The following is an 11,944-nucleotide window of genomic DNA, read 5'->3' on the forward strand; positions in this document are numbered from 1 at the left end:
CGCCCTTCCTCTGCTTATTTGTGAATTCGGTATGTTTACTCGGCCCGCAATGTTTTCGTGCCAATTTAACCTTTTCCCAGGATCTCTCATCCACGATATGCTACTCGTCTCATTTGCCGCTCGTTCTCACAGACTGCAACACAAGGTTACGGTAGGCGTGTTTGACCAGTCCCTTCGAACGCAACTCATATTTGCCAAAGACCCTTATTTAGGGAAGCTCGCAAACTTGGCACAAAAACGCAAGGAATGAGGCCGTTTCATTTCAATGAACAGATTAAAATGCAATGCAGTCCTGTTAAGCGTAAACTGTAATCGACCATAGCAACTCACTGGACGCTTGCACAGGTGTCACTGATCATATTGATTGCCTGAGGAGTTACGGTTCATGGTAAACACCGAAGGGTGATGTCTTCCTAACTAAAATATCTTTGTCTTCTCATCTAAACGAGAGTCACCACACGAAGGCTCTGTAAAGCAAAGATATATATATATTTTTTACGGCATTATTCCTCCTGAAAGGCGATCGCGTTTCAACAGCACGGCATTAACGCGTGAGTAAGTTAACGTCAAAAAGACCCGAACGCAACTGTCTTAATTATCTGTGCCAGGGAACTACACTAACCTTTTCCACTGGTGGCACTTGCGCTACCAACTTTTTCAGTTACTGGCGCAAAATATGATTTGGTCGCACATATTTTTTCAAGTTATATTAAGGCGCTCTGGATAATAATGAACAATAATGAAACTGTATTACATACAGATATGCTTTTTATTTTACTTGCCATCTTTTGCACATGTCGCCTTGTTTTCTTAAACGTTGCAGTGTTTCCCACAGATCTGAAATTTACTTGGTGGTGGTAGCCGGTAAAAAAGGCAATTATTACCCACTGACAAATAATGGTCTACTATACATGTGACGAAGAACTAATAATGTGTGACACAACACAATACTTTGATTTATTGAAAATTAATATTAATTTCACATTATATTTCATCAATCTAACCACCCCAAACTTTCTTTGCCATTAACAAAGCTGACACTGTTTGTCAAAGCACCACGAAAACACCTACTGTTTTTGCACTGATATAAGAAGCAATTAGACCCCTTTTATCAAACTCAATATAATACAATACTATGTATAGTATATTAATAGACAGTGCAGGTCTATATATTATAAATGTGACTGATGTTATGACTGATGTTATAATGGTAATAATTTCTATTAGATAGGCACTTTTAATGCTTCTGCTCTATCTTTCTATTTCTCTCTTACCGATTTAAAAAGCTTTATCCACTCATTGTTTCAGATTTAAAAGTCTACTTGCTGTCCCGATGACAGACTTTACATTGATTTGCTCGTTCAGTGCAATTGTCTTGACATTAGCATTGCTTTTTGCTACAATCTCTGTCTAAACTCAATATGGTTTTAGAAAAGATATGGTTTATTAATATTAAGATTATTAAAAAAATGTGAGAAAGAAAAATGCTGCGCGTGGTCGTAACAAGAACCATCGCCATAGAAACCGAAGGCACGCTGAAACTGCACTCGAGCTTTAGCGCGGTGGCGCTCATGGCCGTTTTCCGATCGACTCGGGTTATAAACACAACATTAATCAGACTTGGGACCCAAAGTAATTAAACTAGGACCTAACTGGACCCGACAGACCATTTAAAATATAAACCCGGAACCATACGGGTCCCGCGTCCTCAGTGAAGAAAGACCTCTGCTCAAGTTCAGAAACATGGAAGACACTGACTGCGCTTGCGTCGTGTCGCACCTAATTCATTGAGAAACAGCTGAGCACGCAAACGCACACTGATAGGGAGAGACACGACGTGCTTTTACGCAAAATGAAGCCAACGTGTTGATGGCTCAGAGCACGTTATAAAACGTATTCTTAAAATCCACATTTCTGTTTTAATAAATGCTTATAGCAAATCATAGAATATTGTCTAAAACATTAGGTAGCACATTTGCGACCCATTAAAAATTAGGGTCGCAACGGCAGTTCAAAAGGTCGCATATGCGACCATTTTGGTCGCAGTGTAGCTCCCTGTGTGCGTGTTTGTTGTAAACAAATGGTAAAAAATGCGTAAACGACAAAATGGTGTAAAATCATATGTGTCTGCCTAAGAAACAAGGTAAGGTCACTGCTTTACATAATTTTCCTGAATATGTCTATCCTATTCAACCTTCCCGATATGTGCCTACCTGTTCCTACCAATTTAAGGGACATATTAAATGTTACCTACTGTATTTGTCAGTTATTGCAGTCTTTGACCAAAATATACGGGATGTCTTATTTTAGTTGTTAATGTCATTGTTAATGTCACTGTTAACATCACTATGCAGCCTGCTCAATACTGACGATAGGCCACATTGGCATACTAACACGGGAATAAGCACGCAGTCGTAACGCTCAACTTGCATTTCTTGCGCAAATTGCGAGTAATTGTCTGGTTATGTCGGTCAAATGTACAATTATCAATGTTTCGTCCGACGACCGTCGGAAACGCTGTCACACAGTTGAAATCAATTGATTGCATTTCATAAGAATTGTGGCATTAAATGTACTGTCATTTTAATTTGGTGTGAGGTAAGTTACATCATTAAATTATTTTTATTTTTATTTGTTTTTTATCATTATATCACAGCCCGTGAGATTGCCGACACGATAGTACTGGGAATGTGACAATATATTTATTCTATTTAATATAGCAATGCTGACATCGCGGGTACGCGCATCGAATAAAATCTGCTTCCGCCCGCGCGGTACTTTTACAATGCGTCTCATGCAATATTCAGTCATCGTCGCAAGGTTGTAGTATGTTTTCACTAAATACGACAATAAATACGTCAAGTCTGAACACCGGAAGCGTTTGATATTTTGAGTATTCAATTCGGAGGTGTTTTTAGTTCACAGCAACGGTTTAAAACTGAGTGTCACTTTCAACCGGTCGATGTGCTTCCACTAAACTCTGGACAATAATAAAACGTAAATGGACCACAATATATATCTTTTATCTTGGTGCTGAAACATGGTAATGGCATGGAGGAGATTGTATTTAAATAAATCGCGAAAATTTGCATATTACGTTCTTGTTTTAGACTACAGTGAACGTCATGTCACAACGTCCACTGCAGGCATCATTCTAAAAATAATGGTTAACATGGGTCCGATGCCCATTCTGACTAAAACAGCAAATGTTTATAATTTAATTTGAAAGTACTAACAAAGTTCTACCTTCTGTTAAAATTTCATGAACATAAAATGAGAAAGTTATAAGCAAAAACATGTAAATAAGCAGCATTTCGGTCACACACATTCCATAGACATCCATATAACTTTCCTCTGATTTCTTATAATAAAAATATCATAACTTTCTTAATCTTCAACGGATTTTTCGTCTGCAAACCTCTTAAAACTTTGTTGCACATCACTGATACCTTAGCGGTCTGAAAATTACCTTGTAACAGGGAATGGAACTCTCTCTCATTGATTTTAAACCCAGCGTGCATTTTAACCACCCTAGTGCGAAGTCCACGCTACATGCATTACAAGTTCAGGTGCAACGAAGTCAAAGCATTACTCGTTTATTGAAAAGTTTCTTATGAGGCAAATCATGCTATGCATATTGGTGTTGCAACTGCAGGTTATGTAAGAATTATGCTGAACATTTTCACATATCATTAAGTTAAACTTTAATGGATAAACAAGTCAATCGCATGTTGTCAAAGACTTTAGGTGAAGTCTGACTCGCAGTATGGTCTAAAATATGTTCTCTAAAATTGTTTGAGGCTACCGTGGCAACACAATCACATCCCGTAAATGTTCTGGGATCGCTCCCGTAAAGAGAACCTAGTAAAATTGCGAAAGATGCACGTTTAAAGTTCTCCGTGTGAAACGATGCGTGCTCACTATACGTGCTGCTAAAGCTGAGATCATTCACCTGCATGACAGAGCAGCGCATCACGCGCTCCTCATGATCTCATTTAAAATACGAGTTACGAATAACTGGCGAACTTCAGAAGCGCTTAAAAGTCAAGCATGTGCAGGACTTTACATGTATCACATGTCTTTCCGGGTTTTCGCAGTAAGCATGACTCCGAAAAATAATCGGCAGAATAAATGACCCAAAAGTCTAATGATTCCGGACAAATCCTGGAAGCATTTTCTGTGTAGTATTCATAATCTCTGCGTGAGAAGGGCAATTGATGGTGTCGGCTATCATTGATCGTGGTCTATTGACATAACCTGATCCCGCACCTTCTAGTAGTTTCAGGATTTGAATAACACTCCAGTCAAGACACTAAGCATTCAAGTGCGTATTGTTCATTCACATTTAGTTCGTACAGTTTAGATTAATTTACTTCCATATTTTCTAATCTTTCTAGTCTATAATTACTAATCTTAAAATTCAATAACCTTAATTTCTTTGTTTTATCAATTTCATGTTAATGTTATGATTCTGTTTTCCTAGGTAATTTTAATTTTTTTCCTGCCATCAATACACTTGAAATTTAAAGCCATAGCCAAAATCCCATTTTTTTACTACATAAATACTTTGAAAAGTGAATACACTTGAAATGCAACGTTTCATCAGTTTCTATAGCTTTAAGCTGCATAATGATCAAAGTACGATCCAGCAGATACTGGTGGTGGTGTAGGTTACTCAACCATGTCTCATTTCTCGCTAAACTTATCTGTGGCATAGCGCCTTTTATAGGAATATTGTCGCTTTCCATCACAGCCTCCGACATAGCATACGCAGCCTTTCTCACTATAGGGTATATTGTTGCCCCATTGCATGGCTCTCGTGACCTCCTTGCTGCGTGGCATATCATTGCCTGTATCCAGCATTCGCAGTCATACTGCTATACTGCAAATTGTTGATGTGTATCATGGCCTTCTCGCTAATCAGCATATGGTTACATTGTGTCATGAATACCACAACCGACTTATTACATTGCATATGGTGCCCCGCATCTATCCTCCGCAGCCTTTATTATGATTCAGCATATCGTTGCCCCGCATCATTGCCTTCGGTCTTCACGCTACATGGGAAGTCGTTGCCCCGTAACCGTCTTTGTTGCATACAGCATATCATTGCCCCGTATCTTGCCCTTTGCGGTCTTCGCACTAAATTGCAAAACGTTGCCCTGTAAGTGTTCTCCACGGCCTTCTCGCCTATCGGGGCTATCGATCGATGTGGCCTATCGTGGCTTTACACATCGCATATCGGGGCTATCGATCAACGTGGCTTTACATATCGCTTATCGTGGTTTTACAAATCACCTATCGGGGCTATCGATCGACGTGGGTTTACACATCGCCTATCGTGGCTTTACACATTGCCTATCGAGGCTGTCGATCAAGTGGCCTATCGTGGCTTTACGTATCGCCATCGGGGCTATCGATCGACGTGGCTTTACATATCGCCTATCGTGGTTTTACACATCACCTTACGGGGCTATCGATCGACGTGGCTTTACACATCGCCTATCGGGGCTATCAACCGACGTGGCCTATTGTGGCTTTACACATTGGCTATCGAGGCTGTCGATCAAGTGGCCTATCGTGGCTTTACGTATCGCCTATCGAGGCTATCGATCGACGTGGCCAATCGTGGCTTTACACATCGCCTATCGGGGCTATTGATCAACGTGGCTTTACATATCGCCTATCGTGGTTTTACACATCACCTATCGGGGCTATCAATCAACGTGGCCTATCGTGGCTTTACACATTGCCTATCGGGGCTATCAATCAACGTGGCCTATCGTGGCTTTACACATTGCCTATCGAGGCTATCAATCAACGTGGCCTATCGTGGCTTTACACATTGCCTATCGAGGCTGTCGATCAAGTGGCCTATCGTGGCCAATCGTGGCTTTACATATCGGCTATCGGGGCTATTGATCGATGTGGCCTACCGTGGTGTTACACATCGCCTATCGGGGCTATTGATCGACGTGGCTTTACACATCGCCTATCAGGGCTATCGATTGCTGTGGCCTATTGTGGCTTTACATATCGCCTTTTGGGGCTATCAATCCACGTGGCTTTACACATCGCTTATTAGGGCTATCGATTGCTGTGGCCTATCGTGGCTTTACATATCGCCTATCGGGGCTATCAATCCACGTGGCTTTACACATCGCCTACCTGGGCTATCGATCGTTTTGGCCTATTGTGGCTTTACACATTGCCTATCGGGGCTATCGATCGTTGTGGCCTATCGTGGCTTTACATATCACCTATCGGGGCTACCTATCCATGTAAAGCCTACCGTGGCACTTTACGACGAAGCATATTGTAATTCTTATCCTATTCCTTTTGTGTGAATCAGACATTAAAGTGAATGCCTATGCCTATTGTGGCTTTATTTTTGGGGGGTTCCAATAAATAGCTGTTGTAGCTTAAGAAGTCTGATTCCTTAACATTTTCTTTTGTTTCAGGATTGACATCTCTTTGATATCCTAGCAATCAAGCCAGTTGATCTATTTCACTTTTGGGGGTAGGCTCCGCCCCTGCCTTCAACATCAGGCAGGATCTGCCGGACAACAGCTAGACCCGGACGAAAGGCGGGGCATATGCCAAAATCTTATGAGACTCAAGCATCTCTTTTATTTTGAGACTGATTCGAATTTCTGTCTTTTATTTTAACATGGAATAAATGTCATTCAAACGTTCACTTGCCTTCTGAGTCTTTATGGTAGAAGTGAAAAGCGCTGCGTAATGTACGCGCTTTTAGTCTTACCATTGAAACTTAACTAAATTAAAAAATAAGAGGTGATATATAGCTTTAGCATACATAAATGCTTGTTTCTTTAATGTTGCAAGATCCTCTTCAGGTTTTCTTGCTGTTATGTTTATAATAGTTCATTGTTCAGAGTTCATATTGATGATCTTATAGTCCATTTAAAAATGTTCTTACAAACTGACTCTATTCGTCAGAAAAACACCATTTAACTTTTTTCCTTTACCTGCCGTCGCTATTCTCTGTGCGTGTCCTCCGTCAAAGTAGCCTATTAAAATTAATATGAAGTTGATTTTTGAAAGTCTTAAGCACACCGCAAATCAAACGTGCTGCTATATGCTCTAAATGCGCGTGTAAATGTAATTTCTGGGCACTGCCAAGCTGATTTTTAAGTGATATAGGCTACTCACTGCATGTTTTGGCATTCGGTAGCATATGCATCAATAGCCTCTTTCACACAGTAATTCTGGTAAATTACCAAGAATTTACCAGAATGAATTTACCAGTGAATACAAAAATGTGCTGTTGACACATGCAGTGACCTTCCGTCTTTTTACTAGTAAGACATCATTCACACAACAGTATCAAAATACCGGTAAACTCGGAGAGAAAGCGGAAGTTACCTGTGGCGCGCGGCCGGCGAGCTCCGTCCGTGTCGTATTTGTAAACGGCGGGTTATGACTTAATATCCACGGTCCGTATTTTGTTTTCACATCTGTGGCAAACGGTCGCGAAGTTGCTCGTGACCATCTGACCAAACAACATTGCGTTAGGCGGCGTCAAACGGAACCTGCGTGTTTGCACATTAGGCTTCACAGATGGTGTGCTAAGGACGTCGGCAATTTGGCAATTAGATGGTAAGCTGTTTTAAACAACTTTGGTGAAGAAATGTGGATGTTAACTTCAGGTGTGCTCGACTTTTAAGCAACATGTGTGTGGAAACGTCTGTAAACAGTCTGGGGGAAACCGCGTCACCTGTATAAAAAACTTTCTGATTGGCCCGCCGATCTGTCAGCGCGGTCTGACATCATCTAAATGCCGGTAATGCTATATTTTTCGTTCACACACAGCGCTTACCGGCAAATTACTGTTAATCTTACAACCTGTCTTACTGGTAAATTGGGAGCACTGATTTACTGGAAAGGTTCTGTTCACACATGACATGTTAACTGCAATTTACCAGTAAATTACCAGTAAAGACTGTATGTGTGAAAAGGACTTATGAGATGCACGGTGTTGCTTTTAATGTTCTTTTTAATTTATATTTACAAAACCTAACAACAAAACATTGTTTATAATTAGTAGACAAATTATTTGAAACGAAATTCATTTTAAAGTAGCAAACAAAACTTAAATTAAACTCGCAATAAGCTAATTAAATGGAAACAAAACAACATTACAACAATATTTAAACCCAACAATACTCATACATTAACATATAACAGACATTAGGATACATGTTAAAATAATCTGTAGTTTGTTGGTAGATGTTTATTGGGCAAAACCTCCGTTGCAAACCTCCATTTACCAGAATAAATCATTTTTACTTTGAAACTGATGCGTTAAAATCAGCTGTTCGTTTAGGTTCCGTCTACTTTTATTTAAACTGCAGCACAACTCCGGAGTTCTCGAACTAAAACAGGGTCTGCAGCATTTACGAATGACTCTATTAATAAGTGCGATTAAAATGCGTTAAAATGTTTAACGCGTTATTTTTTGTGTAATTAATTAATCTTAATTAACGCGTTAAAGTCCCGGCCCTATTAAAAACGCAAAAGTCTGCTCACGGTGGCTCTCGTCGCGTACGTGTTTACGTCACAGGCATGCGCCAGTTCAGGAAAATAACAACAAACATGTCAGATTATTTCCATACGTCGGACCTTCAAGTTGCCATAGCAGCTCTGATAAATATACAAGTCTTTCCAGCAGTTGTACGAATTATTCACAGCAAGTATTACTGATCAGAGAAGGCGCATTAATTACCTCAGTCAAACTGTTGATGCGCCAATTCGTCGGAGGCAAACCAGACGGCTTTGGACGAGACCTGGGAGAACCAGGAAGAAGGTTGTACGCAGGCTCACGGACTTGGTGTTGTTGTGTGTCAGTGCTTTACATTGCCACCTAGCCGCCTGGAGTGCATACTACATAGAATATCACACACTTTTGCGTCACCATGCATGCAGATTTCCCCCTCAAAATGCTCGTATAAACGCGGAATAAAAAGTGATAACGCAACGCCACTTTTGCGGTTTCTTTTCAGATCGTTTCCATGTAAACGTAGCCTAAGTCCAAACATGTTTAATGCATTAATAATTCATTAAAACCTAAGTCCAAACATGTTTAATGCATTAACAAATTAATTACAAATACAAATAATTGTATTCTTTATATACATACTTTTTTTTACTTGACCATACTTTTATTTTTAACATAATATTTGCCTTACTGTAAACCAACTTACAATCAACTTTTTATTACTTAGTTATAAAAGCTTTAGGCTACTTTAACACATAAAGAAATCACATTATTGTGCTGTAATCACTACAAAATGTCTCCATGCACTCTGAAGAAATCATTTGGCCAGGACTTGAAATGAGGTACTGAGCACAATGTATTACGTTTTTTCTGACTTCTAGCGTGAATATGCAGTGTACAGCACTATTTTTAGGCTTTCGTTGATAACTAAAGCAGCTGATCTCCGCCTTTTTTATTAGTGTCATTTTGCAAGCGTGTGGAGGTTGCGGGGAGATTATTTCATCAACTGCGCTGAAATATCAGAGAAAGCTCTTACATACACATAAAAAACACTGTGCAGCATCGTTAATTACAACACAAGCACCGGACTCTGACATAATATTAGTTCGCGTCATTTTTAAACCCGTCATTTCTCCCAAAAACGACAGCAGAGGCTCTCGCCTGCAGTCTCCATAGACCACCCCTCAAAACAATCAGGGCAGAAGCGGTCAAAAGTGTACAAAAGAGATGGATTTAGAGAGGTGATATGCACCTGAGCTGTGATAGAACGGCGGGGGAGCGGCAGCAACAGGAATGCGCCGCAGACGTAATCGCCTATGCATTATATTAATATAATTGTATTTAAATTTCAGTCGCGCCAGTGCGACGTTTAATAAAAAATAGTCACATAGACGGGGAAAATACTCGCAAAATGCGACTATTTAATCACAGTCTGGAGCCCTGTAGGGTTACAATATTTTTTTCTGTAGTAACATCATTTACTTCACCACAAAATCATTTTTATCAATGTTGACTCACCAAAGCCCCATTTTCGCATTTATTTGTCTTGATACGTCTCTGTTCGTGTACTTTCCCAGTCCCAGTGTCACGTTTACCTTTCGCGCCGCAGTGCGCACCGTTATGGACTAGTCCATTTCATTGTGAAAGAAGGGGGTGTAAGTGTTTAGTGACAGAACATGAACTGGACATTTTAAAGTTTCAACGTATTTCTTAAGAATATTAATACAATTTACAATGCTTTTGAAGTGTTCGTGATGATAAGGGTTTTATTTATTTATGTAAGCTATTTATTAGGTTGTTGGGGCCCCCCCTAATTTGACCGCTGGTGGGGGGCCCCAGGCGGCCGCCTACCTATGCCTCTATGTTAAGACCGCCTCTGATATACATGCATGTGCTGAATAATTAACTAACCAATTTTTAATCCAATAACTATCAAATAGAAATGACAAAACTATTATGGGGGGTCTAACTTTTAACTACAAATTATATTTAATAGTTTTTCCCACACTCTCCCTCTCAGCATGAGAGGGAGAAGGGGAGCGGATTTTTCAGGCAAGTCAAAGTACTCCCAAAAGTGCTATTGCGGCATACATTATAGTTATTCTTTTTAACCCGCTTTTAAAAGAGCCAGGTTTTATTTTGTGCCACTATATTTGATCGTATAACTATTCGTTTCAAATAGGGAAAACGTTGATGTGTTTGGTCATTTCTAACTTCATCTCTGTACCATTGAATGAACTGGTCTAAGCTAAGTGCTACCAAAGTGTCGCCGCGCGCCACAGTGCTTAAGTTCATGCATTAAGATGATAGAGGTATGTATCAACTCTTCTCAGTTAAGGTAATAACATAGTTTAATATGACAAAATGATGGAGTATCCCTTTTAAAGGTGAGCACTCGGTCTTTCAAGGTGGCAGCCTCAGAAGTCCACGAAGAGAACTGAAATGAGATTAACCTTCGGAGGACCCATAATTTGCGCCAGCTGCTGCACGCACACCGCGCCTGTCAGCAGGACACAGGAGACATTTTTGGCTTATTAAAATAAATATGGAATCAGAAAAATTATGATATATTTTAGAAAATATGACACATTGACAAAATTGTCTCCAAATTCTTAAACAGACAGTACACAATTTTAACACATTACATATTTTCAATGTAAACATACAGAATATTTGTCTAAATGGTCTAAATGATATACATAAATAAACTAAGCTTACATATTAAGATAATTTCTACTGAAATATTACTGTGTCATTGATAGATCAAAATGAAATTGCTGATCTAAACACCCAAATATTTAAAAATGAAATAAAAAGAAATTGTCAGGGGTGCACTTTTGCATACGACTGTATACTGTATAGTTTATTAGTTATATATTCATTTCATTATGTAAGGGATAATGTAGAGGCAGCCGGTAGTTATCGGGAAATTCGCGATAACTACAGGCTGCCTCTACATTATCCCGCTTATTACACGGCTACTTGCCACATAAGAAAAAGAAACTGGACATGAATATGAATTTGAAACATTTTATTGGCATATATGTTTTAAATTAACATTTTTATCCTTCCGCAAAACTTTGCACAGATGCATAAAATGATCGTAATACCTTATTAAGATCCTCTGCTTCATACTTGTCTGTCTCCATTTTTTCTCTTTTAGACAGTCTTTGAGAAGTTTTAATGCCCATTCTGTATTTTTTTTGTGTTGGCTTCATAGCTGTCATGCTCTATTTTTTCAAGTTCAGTCTCAGTAAGCTCTCTGTGTCTTGTCGTTGTTCGTTCTTCTATCCACTGTTTAAATGTTCTGTTTTTTCCGTACATGTTAAAATTAATGTCAAAATTTTCCATTCTTAATTGTGGTTGTCCAGTGTTTGTCACAAGATGGCGCCAAACAGTAATCTTTGTTGGCGCGGAGGGATTTAA

This window comes from Misgurnus anguillicaudatus, chromosome 1 (assembly GCF_027580225.2).
Source record: "Misgurnus anguillicaudatus chromosome 1, ASM2758022v2, whole genome shotgun sequence".
NCBI lineage: Eukaryota > Metazoa > Chordata > Actinopteri > Cypriniformes > Cobitidae > Misgurnus > Misgurnus anguillicaudatus.